Source organism: Syzygium oleosum, unplaced genomic scaffold, assembly GCF_021117445.2.
Source record: "Syzygium oleosum isolate NSW1041296 unplaced genomic scaffold, Sole_v2.1 Sole_v2.48, whole genome shotgun sequence".
In the NCBI taxonomy this organism is placed as follows: Eukaryota; Viridiplantae; Streptophyta; class Magnoliopsida; order Myrtales; family Myrtaceae; genus Syzygium; species Syzygium oleosum.
Genome location: NW_026607532.1, coordinates 122,925 through 135,056, shown reverse-complemented (window position 1 = coordinate 135,056; position 12,132 = coordinate 122,925). Strand labels below are relative to the sequence as shown.

The following is a 12,132-nucleotide window of genomic DNA, read 5'->3' as shown; positions in this document are numbered from 1 at the left end:
ATCTTACATCAAAATCCGTAGGACGGGTTTGGAAAATGATAAAAAAAAAATTGATAAGATGGGTTTGGGATGAGGTGAGTTGACTCCCCTTCTTCCATCCCCTTCTATAATGAATCATGAAAAGTGATGAACAGGTGATACATACAATTATAGGCTTTTACTGTGAACTTTTCTCATTTTTCACCTTCTCGGTTACTGTTCATGCGAACAGATCATGTGCTCTGCTAGGGCTCTCGGAGACACTGTTCACCCGACGGAAATTCGTTGATTCCGGCGGCTTCCGGCGACGGTTGAAGACGTGATCAGGAGCCATAGGCCGCTGGACTCTCCCCAACGTCCTATCCCCCTGATTCCTTCTCTCTCGCAGTGAAGAGGACGTAAATCCAGATCTGAGTCGGCCTGTTCTGTTTCGCCGTTCGTCTCTGGTTCTTGCTCTCGACGGGTTCTCCTGGGCTTATACTGAAGGGGAAGCCCTCTCGCAGTGAAGGTAACTCCCCCTATCAGTCCCTCTCCCTGGTGTTACTGGTTTGGCCTGGACACACTCATTTGGGGTTTCTTGAGCTTCGATTTTGGGCTGTAACTGAGATGTTTGTTGTTGAGTCTGGCTGATTGATCGATAGTGCTGGTGATAGCATTTCTGTATTGGTCAAATGGAGGAGGTTACTAGGAACCCATTGCCTGACTCTGAGCCGGCTAGGAAATCCCTGAACCCATCCACGGCTGTTGTTGCTGATCGTCCTGCTGCTGGTTCTTCTGTAATAGAACAATTAAGGAATTCGACTTTGGCTGTTCCCCCTGCTGGACCTAACCGTAATCGGAGTAGGGGTAGGTCGAAGATTAGAAGCCGCTCTCTCAGACGCGGCCAGTTTGTTGCATCCTCAAGTCGGCAACCTAGTACTAAGGAGACTGAAACTGTGCCTGGACAGAATGGTAGCCAACCTCATGGTCTCCCTACTTCGGGCTCCAAACCCAGATCTTGGGCTAATGTTGCTAGGGTCTTAACTAAAGGCTACAACCTTTCTTATGTTCCCCCGAGAGAGGAAAATGGTGAATTGATAGTGGACATTCCACCTGATATTATGGCTGATGAAAACCCCCTTTGGCTGGAATGTGTCGTGGGACACTACATTGGGAAGAAAGCTCCCTTTAAGCTGACTGAAGAGGCTATTAGGAAAGCATGGGGTGACAAAGTGGCTGATATTAAACTCCATGAAAATGGATTCTACTTCTTTAGAGTCCCAGATTCTGAGTTCCGCAGGAAGCTCGTTGATTCTGGTCCGGTGTCAATATTTAGCTGCACTATGGTACTGCAGAATGGCATTCCAAACTAAAGCTCAAAAGAGGAGTTATTGAGACCATGCCGGTTTGGGTAAGATTGAGAGACATTCCCTTTTCCTTATGGTCACCTTCTGGCATTGGGCGAATCGCTAGTGCCTTAGGGAAACCTCTCTATGTTGATGTTCAAACAGAACAAATGTCAAGGATCTCCTATGCTCGAGTCTGTGTGGAGATAAAGGCTTCAGTTCCTAGAGCTGAACAAGTGAAGTTCCGATGGGAAGATGAAGTAAATGAAATCCAAGTTGAATACGAATGGAAACCGCCGGCTTGTCCTTCCCTGTGCCATTTTTGGACACAAAAAGGTTCTCGCTGGTTACAAATGTGCAGCTCAATCTGAACCTGTCCAGCGAGGCACGCTCGTGCAAATGGCCATGTCAACAGAGTAGTCCAACCCGCACTGTCCAAAGAGATGAAGGATGGACCCAAGTGCCCTCTAGGAAAGGCAAAGCACTGGCTGGATGGTCCCTTTTCAAAGACTAATTACAGCTCTCCGCGTTCATCCCAAGCCCCGCTCAGGCTTGAATCTGAACACGACTGAATCCCCTCCGGCTATTTTGCATTCACCTCTGCAACCTGAGAGAGGGGACACTGACCTGAGACCTCCTATGGTCACCGATCTAGGCCCAAGCCTGCCCTCTGCTTCAAGTCCTGCAGATCCTACTGATCAGCTGACTGAGGAGCATTCTCTACCTCAGCAGGCTTCCACCGAAGGATCTCCTGAGTCCCAGGCAATTCTGGACAACTCTAGTGACTCGGAAGGAATACTGGAAAGGGGGGCAGCACCTTCCTCCCCCCCCCCCAACACAAGGTCTCGCACTTCTCTGTCTGGAGCTTCGGACGAACTGCCTAGACCCTCTTCCGGTACTGGACATAACGCAATGCACCCTGGAACAGTCCCTAGTCCGTCTTCCTCTAAAAAGAAATCCAAAAGGAGGAAGCCAAGGAGAACTCAGCGTTAGTTATCTGTATCTACTTATGTTTTTTGGCGTATGGAATATACGGGGACTAGTAGCACCCCTGAGGCAAGCTGAAATTCGTGCCTTCATTACTAAAAATCACCTTCGCTGTATTGGGATTATTGAAACCAAAGTTAAAGCCTCTTCTTTTGCTGTGATTTCAAGAGGCTTATCCATCAACTGGCGTTGGCTCTCCAACTACAGCTTCTCCCCTCTTGGTAGGATTTGGTTCGGCTGGGACCCAAATGAGCTGGACATTAGTCTCATTTATACTTCTTGCCAAATAATGCATCTTCACTCCGGTTTTGCACCTCCAGGATTCTTGCTTGTTTACAATTGTATACGGTGAACACACTTTTGTAAAGCGCAGACAACTATGGGCTGACCTATACCGACTCTCCAATGGCGACTTACCTTGGATTGTTGCCGGGGACTTCAATGCAATCGGAGATCCTGAGGATAGGGTGGGCAACTCAACACCTTGGATTCCATCTTTTGATGAATGTAGAGAAGGCCTCAACCAAGCCGGTTTGGAGGACCTTCGATATGTAGGATGTCGTTACACTTGGACACATTCCTCAGGGGCAAATCGGAAAATGCGTAAGATCGATCGGGTACTTATAAATGACTGTTGGCTCCAACAATTCTCTTTCTCTGAAGCCAATTTTCTCCCGCCTGGAATATCTGATCACAGCCCCATGGTGATTAAGATTGTTCCACCTAGTTCTTCCAACAAGCCGTTCAAGTTCTTTAACTTCTGGACTTCTCATCCAGCCTTCATGGACATAGTTACCCAAGTTTGGGATACTCACTACATTGGCACCCCTATGTTTATAGTTTGTTGTAAACTCAAGGCCCTCAAAGCAAAGTTGAAACTTATGAATAGGGCTTCCTTCTCGGATATTTCCAACGGGACGGAGCGAGGCTAGATTGAATCTCTCCGACGTTCAAACACGCCTTAGAGTCGAATCCTTTTGATCGAGACCTAAATGCAAGCGAAGCCACACTCTTGCGAACTTTCTCTGATTTGAGATCTCAAGAAGAATCTTTCTTCAGCCAGAAATCTAGAATCCGTTGGCTCAAGGAAGGCGACATGAACACTAAATACTTTCATCACTTTGTTAACAAGAGGAGACTCCACAATAGAATCCTCACTGTTTCAACAGAGGATGGTGTGCTAATTACCGAACCTCGGAAGTCGGCAACCATATTGTACGCCACTTTCGAGTCTATTAAATGGCGATTCAGCACCAGCCCAACTTTCTTCCGAGTTGGAGATTCTTATTGACCAAGTCTTAGATGGAAATCAGAGGGCTATCCTTTCTCAGCCGATTACTGAGGAAGAAATTCAATCAAATCTCTTCTCACTTGCTAAGAGCAAAGCTCCTGGCCCTGACGGTTACAATGTTGAGTTCTTCAAGCACACATGGGGGATCATTGGCCCATCTATTCTGACGGCTATAAAGGACTTCTTTGAGACAGGTCGTTTGCTTAAAGAGATTAATAACACCATCTTAACGTTGGTACCGAAATCCCCAAATGCATCGGCCACGAGCGACTTCAGACCAATTGCATGCTGCAACACCCTTTATAAATGCATCTCAAAAATCCTTGCTGGGCGCATTGCAAAGGTTATACCGACGTTGATTGGATCCTCCCAAACAGCATTTGTTAAAGGCCGCCGAATCAGTGACAACATCATGGTTGCACAAGAGCTTTTTGCGGACTTTCACCATGAAGCTTATCTACCAAAATGTGCCATTAAGGTTGATTTTCATAAAGCCTTTGACACACTTGATTGGAACTTCATAGAAAGGGTACTCACAGCCTTCAAATTTCCAGCTTTTTTTCATTAGGCTGGTTATGACATGCATCTCAACTGCAAAGTTCTCGGTCTCCATTAATGGAGAACTACATGGCCATTTTCATAGCAGCCGAGGGATACGTCAGGGCGATCCGCTATCGCCGTACCTATTCATCCTAGCTATGGAAATCTTCTCGCCTATCCTCAAGTCCAAAACCGATCCCGTACTTCCAAAGGGTTTTGGCGATGCAAGAAACCTCGTATATCCCATTTGTTCTTTGCTGATGATGTTCTTTTATTTTCGCAAGGACACATGAGATCGTTAGAGCTCATAAAGGAATCCCTCGATTTGTTCTCAAATTGTTCTGGCTTAAGACCAAATCTTAATAAGAGCAATATGTACCTCTCGGGCGGTAATCCCGATCTCCGTAGTGCTCTTCTTCAATGCATCGGTTTTCAACAAGGGTCTCTGCCCTTTCGATACTTGGGTGTGCCTATTATCTCTTCTAGGCTGCGTAAAGAGGATTGCAAATTCCTCATTGAATCCATAACGGCACGAGCCTGTTCTTGGACCCAAAGATTCCTATCGTTTGCTGGTCGCGTACAGCTCATACAATCGGTTTTACTCTCCATCCAAGTTTACTGGGCCACAATTTTCTCCCTCCCCAAATCGGTCTTGAATAGCATTGAGGCTATCCTTCGACGCTTCCTTTGGAAAGGTCCTGGCTTAGGAACGGGAGGTGCAAAGGTATCTTGGAATGTTGTCTGTCTCCCAAAAGATGAAGGCGGCCTCGGGATACGAAGGCTTACTGAATATAATAGAGCCATGACTTTAAAGCACATATGGATCCTTTTCACCGATAAGGAATCCATGTGGTGTAAATGGATACATTCTAACTTTTTAAAGAAGAACTTTTGGGTTGTACCCAAGCCCACCTTTTGCTCATGGACTTGGAAGAAGATTCTCGACTTGCGAGTCTCAGCCCAGACCCTTTTCAGGTGGAAAATTGGCAATGGCCGGTCGATATCCTTTTGGTATGATTGCTGGCACACAAGAGGCCCCCTCTACCTACTTTTCAACAATACGGAAATATACCAATCTCGGATCCCGCGGGACTTTTCGGTTCGGGATTTTTTCCACTCTACATGGCAACCATCAGCAACCCTCCACTCTATCCTGGAATGGATGGATCATCTTCCAAGATTAGATGATGACACTCCGGACAGCCTTTACCTGGAGTCCAAACCCGATCGAATCTTTCTCGGTGGCCCAGGCCTGGAACCACATAAGGAAGAAAGGCAATCCAGCACCTTGGCACTCCTTTATATGGGACTCTCACTTGACCCCCGCCACTCCTTTTTATTATGGATTGTGTCATTAAAACGGCTACCTACCCGTGTCTTTCTTATGCGAATCGTCGGATTGAATCGAGTTTATGTGCTTTCGTCGTACTATCCCGCATTCCATCAACCATCTCTTCTTCGAATGTTCTCGTACGCAGGCCGGCCTCATTTTGGGCAACCAAATGCACCGCCATGGCACAATCGTCCGTGGCTGGAGCTTCTTTCGTGGGCCTTGAAAGTTTGTGGAGGCACTTCCTTCCGGCACCGAATTGCTAGATTCTCCTTCGGTGCTCTTTGTCACATCATATGGATTGAGCGGAACAACTCTCTTTTCAGAAACAAGAGTATCTTTATTCCGGGAATCCGCAAACACTTGCTCAAGCTGGTGAAGGATAAAGCTCTATCCTCAGGGAAAATTGCTGACACACCTACAAATAGGCGACTCCAAAGGAACTGGGAACTCTCACCTTCCATTTTTTCATAATTTGGTTGTGTAGTTTCTCTATCTTGTACCTAGCATTGTTGGTTGTTAGTTTTTCGTTTTTGCCTTGTTGAGTGCCCCCCCCTCTTTCGGACTTCATGTAGATTCGGGATTCGGGGTTTTCTCTTGTCATTTCCTTGTATTTGGTGATTCAGAAAAGTAATACAAACTCTTACCTTTACCAAAAAAATACAATTATAGGCTTTTCATAAAGTGGTGTTTTGCTAGATTTTCTCCCACAATGAAATATTTTTCATCGAAAATCGTTATTTGATTTTTATATAAGGAAATCAAGGTTATGTGCTAACTCCGGACAGAAAAATATCACAGACGCTAGTGAAAGGAATCATTACCTCAACCCAAATTGAATCGTATAAATTCAAACCGTGCCGGAATTTAATCGACAATATGATCAGATAAGTACATACTCGATAAAACAACCAGACGTAACTAAACTATACCAAAAGTTAATCGATGGCACAACCCAATAACGTAAAGACACAACGTAGGAATTGAATTGACAACATAGCACCCATGATAAAGATACACTCCAGAATTTAATCAACAATGCGAATCTAAACTCACAGCTAAGAAAGATAAAGTACAGTGCATGAAAATAAAGATAAAGATAGTAAATTTGCTTATTTGTGCAGAGTTCCCTTCAATGGATGGTTCGTGATCTTCTTTTGGTAACAATAGTTACCCCCAAGATCTTACTTTCAAATTGTAACTGTTCCCTCCTAAAGTGTGTGTCTTCAAGTGAATAATCGTTCCCTCCAAAGATGTTTGTCTTCAAGCAATAACAATTTCCTCCTAAAGGTGTGTCTTTGACTTCAACCACTTTGTCGATTTTGAGTTTCAAAATGGCACTTTAACTTCCCTTCAATAGTTATTCGTCGTCGATGTTCATATCAACGACTACCAACCATCCATCGTTGTATTTCGACAGCTGGACATGTGCCATTGAGGATTACTAATGTCGGTTGACATTTGTTAATCCCTATGCTTGTCGATGAGCCGACATGCTTGTAGTGGTGCTAATATGATATGCACGCGATTGTCCTTATTCATGTGTCATTCACGAGTTTATTCTTACCCATGTGCCAGGCTCATGCTTGTCAAGGACCGGATTATTTTTGGTGTCCACAAAGGCACATCTTCAGCAACAGCAGTACACACTGACTATTACCACTCCTCTCGATCTCGAACTCCACGTTACGACAGGCGCCTATGTTTGTACTTGATGAAACAGTTTTGTGGAAAATGTTCCTTAAATCGGCGAAGCATGCCCTATTTTTTCAATATGTTAAATGTCATTTTTTCCCGAAAACATCACTCAGTCCCATGCATAATCCTTGTTACATGTTTTTGAATTCGCAGGAGCACGAGCACGAGCAAAGACCAAGTAATACCGGCTCCACTTCAAATGTTATATCTGGTCAACGGCCACAGCTTTTTCTGCACTCAAGTACAAGCCAATAAATATAGTAGTTGTGCATGCACGAATAGTAAAAATTGTCATCGATCCTGTGATGGCGATAAGTGCACGTACGTTGTTCTGAGGAAATTCATTTAAAGATCGTCGGGACAAACACGAGAATCCACTATGGATGCATACATTTATGATTCATGTTCACAATCATTGCCCATTTCGAGGTATAAATTATTATTTCACCCACTCAAGGTATATTGTTGGCCAAATTCGATATTTGATATGAGACACGTGAATGCAGCTATGTAAATAGCATGAAATTCTTTATCTCAAAGTCAAACCTACTGATAGAAACAAATCCTTTCTGGACATTCTCTACCTTCCAAGTCCTTTTTATTTGAATCTTTTTCTGCGTACTAAAATCTTTCATGAGCCCTCCCTTACTCATTCCACAATGCAAACATTGGAACTTGATGAACCAAGTTCAAATTTTCCAACTTATTGGCCCCGTTATGATCACTCCCATTGCTTCCATCTTCGTATTTCTGATCCTGCAATGAGAAGTAAGCATGACAGTAATCTTCACCGCCGCCACATCCAATATCATTGGAGCTTCCGTACGAACACTTGTGCCTCGCCACTACGCTCAACGATTCTTGATGATTGCTCAAGCCCATGATCAAGGCATTGCCATTGGTAGTGTTTGCGTTCGTCGGAGGATCTTGACGTTCGGGCATGTTGGAGCTCCACACCATGTTGGTAAAATCCTCTGACGTCTTGCCATTGGTCATTGCAAGAAGCTCTTGCAGAGACAACGAGGTGGCGCACGAGTCGTAGTCGTGATCGAGATGGGCCGGTGTAGCCTCTTTTGGGGAGCGTTTAGCGAGATCACTTGCTATCAGAGTGGAGCTCGAGCAAATTCTCTTCACGTCGTAAAGGCTTACATCGAAGTTTGTGACCGCATTCGTTCCCCTAAATATGATGGCTGCGATGTCATAGGCTTCTTCGGCGTCCTCTTTGGTACCTAAATTAAACAAAGAAAAAAGCGCCTTGTAAATAATTGATGATTGTACTAGGTATGATACAAAATCTTCAATCAAAAGGATAGGCATACATACTTTCGACATGTTGGATCCTCGTCATGCTTGAACATATTCGGCATCCAAGCTCAAACAATTGAATAAACGGATTGAAAATGTACATGATATAAAATCCAGTAGTAACTAACATATTGATTATCTGATACAGTTAAAACTTGAGACAAATAGAGCCAAATAATACTTCCTAATTCTTGAGTGGGTAGGTATAGATAGCCTCTGTTAACGGTCATCTCGTGAATACTTGTTAAACAAATTTCATATAGGGCAACCTACATCTCCTTTTCAGTCCAAACATCGAAAGCGATTAGAGTGCGATAATTTCATATATTCCTAGAAAAGATAACTAAACATGCAAAGACCACGTTCGTCAAAGAGCATTTATCACTAGTTGGCATCAAGAAAAACCTAAACATCAAAAGAACATACAAGTAACTTTATATGCTTTTTCGACAAGAATTCCACGTTGAGATAAGAAAATCAGGAAGGAAGGTGGGAATTTAACTGAATGTGCTGAGGTACAAGTCCTTGTTACCAGCAACTCTTCCGATTCTAGCTTGCCACCGTCCATGTTGGTGGTGTCTGGCAATCAAGAAAGACAGCTTTTGACAGATAAGAAGAAAGGAGAAAGAAAGAAAGATTGTTCGATAGATGGAGGAGACCCTCTTCAATAATGGCACCAGTTGATTTATGTCATATGGAAAATTGCACCCTTTATGTTTTGCCTATTATTGCAAAAGATAACTTATAAAAAAGAAGAAAAGAAAAGAAAAGAAAAGAAAGAAATGAACACCCTGAAAAGTGCAGTAAATAACGTGCACTTCATCAAATCCTGCCGCCAAACCCAGTCACTCCTCTGTATACAGATGCTCCTCTTGAAAATCCACTGCTTTTCCTGTTAAAATAAATAACTATAAATATTATATATAAACCCACACTTGTCAATCATTTTTCTAATTATTTTGGCCAAAGTAAGATTGACCTAAACCTATTATTACCTTCTTAAGTGGGCAACAAAGTCTTGCCGGGTCATGTTCTTCATTTCCTCAAGTTCCTTCTAATAAGTGCTCAACCGAACAATTCACAAAATGAGAAGAGTTAATACAAATAAACACCTTTTGCTTTTATTTGTTTTTCAGATACAGAGGAGTACTTTCCTGGGGATTATTCAATAAAAACTGGCCGGGAAGTTTATGTGGGTAGTTGGACCCCAACACTTCAGTGCAGCCAAATCGTAAGCCCTCGCTGCCTTTTCTTCCTTATCATACCCACCTGATAGACATCCACATATCCTCATAATCAATGAAATACTAATAAGAAATCAAAGTGCACATCAATCGTATTTTACTAAAACTGTTTACAAAGGAGACGACAATTGACCGTGGTTCAAGAGGTAATTTTCTCTAAATACATGGGTCTTATTACCTCTTGAACCAATGGCAATCGTCATATCATCCTTTCGAAAAAACATATCTTAGTAATTTTCTCTAAATACAAAAGACAAGCATAAAAATAAGAGCAATGGGTCGGAGCATTTAACTAGATACACTACCAAGTGTGTTCAGTGAGAACCGCCCCAAGCAAAGCACGGTCAAGAAAAATACACTAATAACGCCATCATCATAAGAAAATTCTTCAAGATGCAGAAACCTTGGGAAAGAAAAGAATAATAAGAATGTGAAATGATTACTCCTATTAATTTTTCTCTAACTTTGCTCCCCCCTTTTCTGGTTTGCCCTTCTTTCCTGCAACTGTTATCCCGCAGATGAGCCTCATATCTCCCCGTCCACCTATGTCTGCATAAACATTTACACAAATTCAAAAACGGAAAAACAAAACCCCAGTCTTCGATTAATTCAATAACTGGAATGCAAAATGCAGATGCATAGAGCAAATAAACTAAAAGGCAATTGCAAAAGTTAATATTATCGCGGAAGAAAGAGCAAAATTGGCATCAGCAGTACTAAAAACAGAAAAAGACTACTTTCTTTAAAACATTTGTAGCTTACCGAGTTACACCTCGATACTGAGAGGTCCTTTGCCCAAAAGTGTCAACAAGACTTACGAGGAACAGCGACGCACTTGCTGTTGTTGTTGCTCGCAGATGATGCCCTCTTGGCGATGCTACCGTCACCAACTGGTGGTGCCTGAGAAATCGGTGCACCAACACCCACATTGTTGTTGTCACTTTGTGCGCTAGGGCTCATCGTTGTGAGAGAGAGACTGCCACTACTACTTGTAGTAGTCCCATTCGCTTGACGCAACCACCACTTGAACCCAGAAACTGAACAAGTTGTTGCACTCGCACCACCATCAAACGGGACATGTTCTTGGTGATGGTACATGCGATCATCGACATCACATCTGTGGTTGTTGCTGTTATGGTGAGCAGATGGAACTATAAGGGCTTGCGAGTTCTCAATGTAACATTGATGTTTATGATCAGGGTGGTTGCCGTTGTTAAAGCAGCTCGGAGCTACGTTCGCATTGATCCCCGCACAAGCTGAGCTTGTGGCTTGGTGGTTCTGATTTTGGGGCTCATCATTGCCATGAGGAGAGCCTGAGTAGCAACAGCCCAAGAAGTCTTCAAGCTTGGGGCCTCGATGATCGTCCCCATCATTGGCATTCTCATAGCTCCATTCTGAACAAACAAACAAGCCCATAAAATAAACAAGGAAGACTGAAACAACCACCATAAAATGTCAACTTTGCTAGTTTCGTTAGCAGGGAAATGGATGCAAGAGATTCTCATGGAAATTGGTCAAACAGTTGGAAAGCACGACATGACATGCGTAGAGAGATTCGATGCCTATTTATTTTTTTCGGGACAAATAGCAGTTAGATCATGCGTATTTATTTCCATTATTAAGGGTTTTAGAGATCGAGAAAATATTAAGTCCATTCAACACTTTCAGACCTTTCTATCTCCTCAGTTACTCTCCCTCCTTCGTTACTCTCTCTCCTCTCACCATTTTCTTCGTTTTCTTTTTGCCTTTCGAGGCGCCATGGTCGACGCTTCGTAGATTGCAGGGTCACCGGCCAGCCATGGACGACCCGCTCACCAGCATGCCGATGACCTGTTCTCGGAGATGAGCTCCTTCATTGCCGACCGCTCGCGTAGAGATTCTTCTCCGATGACCTGTTCTCGGAGACGAGCTCGGCGAGCTTCCTTCTCCACGCGGAGATCTCTGACTCCTTGCGCACCACCTCGGCCTCCATCTTTTTCACCGTGATCTCGTAGGTCCTCCATCTCCACCTCGCGCTCCGAAATCTGCTTCAGCTCGTCGACGACGCCTTGGTCCGCCTGCTGAATCTCCTCACTGTTGTACGGGCTCCGGGCCAACTAAAGCTTAGCGTAGGACGCCTTGATGGCGGTGGCCACCGCGTCGGCGTGCTCGTGAGCGGGCCGTCCATGCCTGGCCGGTGACGCTCAATCCACGAAACGTCGTCCGTGGCACCTCAAGAGGCAAAAAGGGAAGGAAGAAAATGGTGAGAGGAGGGAGAGTAACGAAAGAGAGAGGAATAACTGAAGCGAGAGAAAAGGTTTGAAAAGTGGGGCCCATTATGGCCACGTGTCCATCATATGGTTCGATGCATATCTCACGTGGAATGCACCTTATATTTTTTTCGTCCGAGAGAAAGAGGGAGCGAAAAGTTTCCCTCTTTATCTAAAAGGGACA

At 43.9% G+C, this 12,132-nt stretch overlaps 1 pseudogene; it reads right to left on the bottom strand.

The window, feature by feature from the left end:
* Positions 1–7,795: 7,795 nt before the first annotated feature.
* Positions 7,796–11,671, bottom strand: LOC130136701 (AP2-like ethylene-responsive transcription factor AIL1; annotated as a pseudogene).
* Between the last annotated feature and the right edge of the window lie 461 nt (positions 11,672–12,132).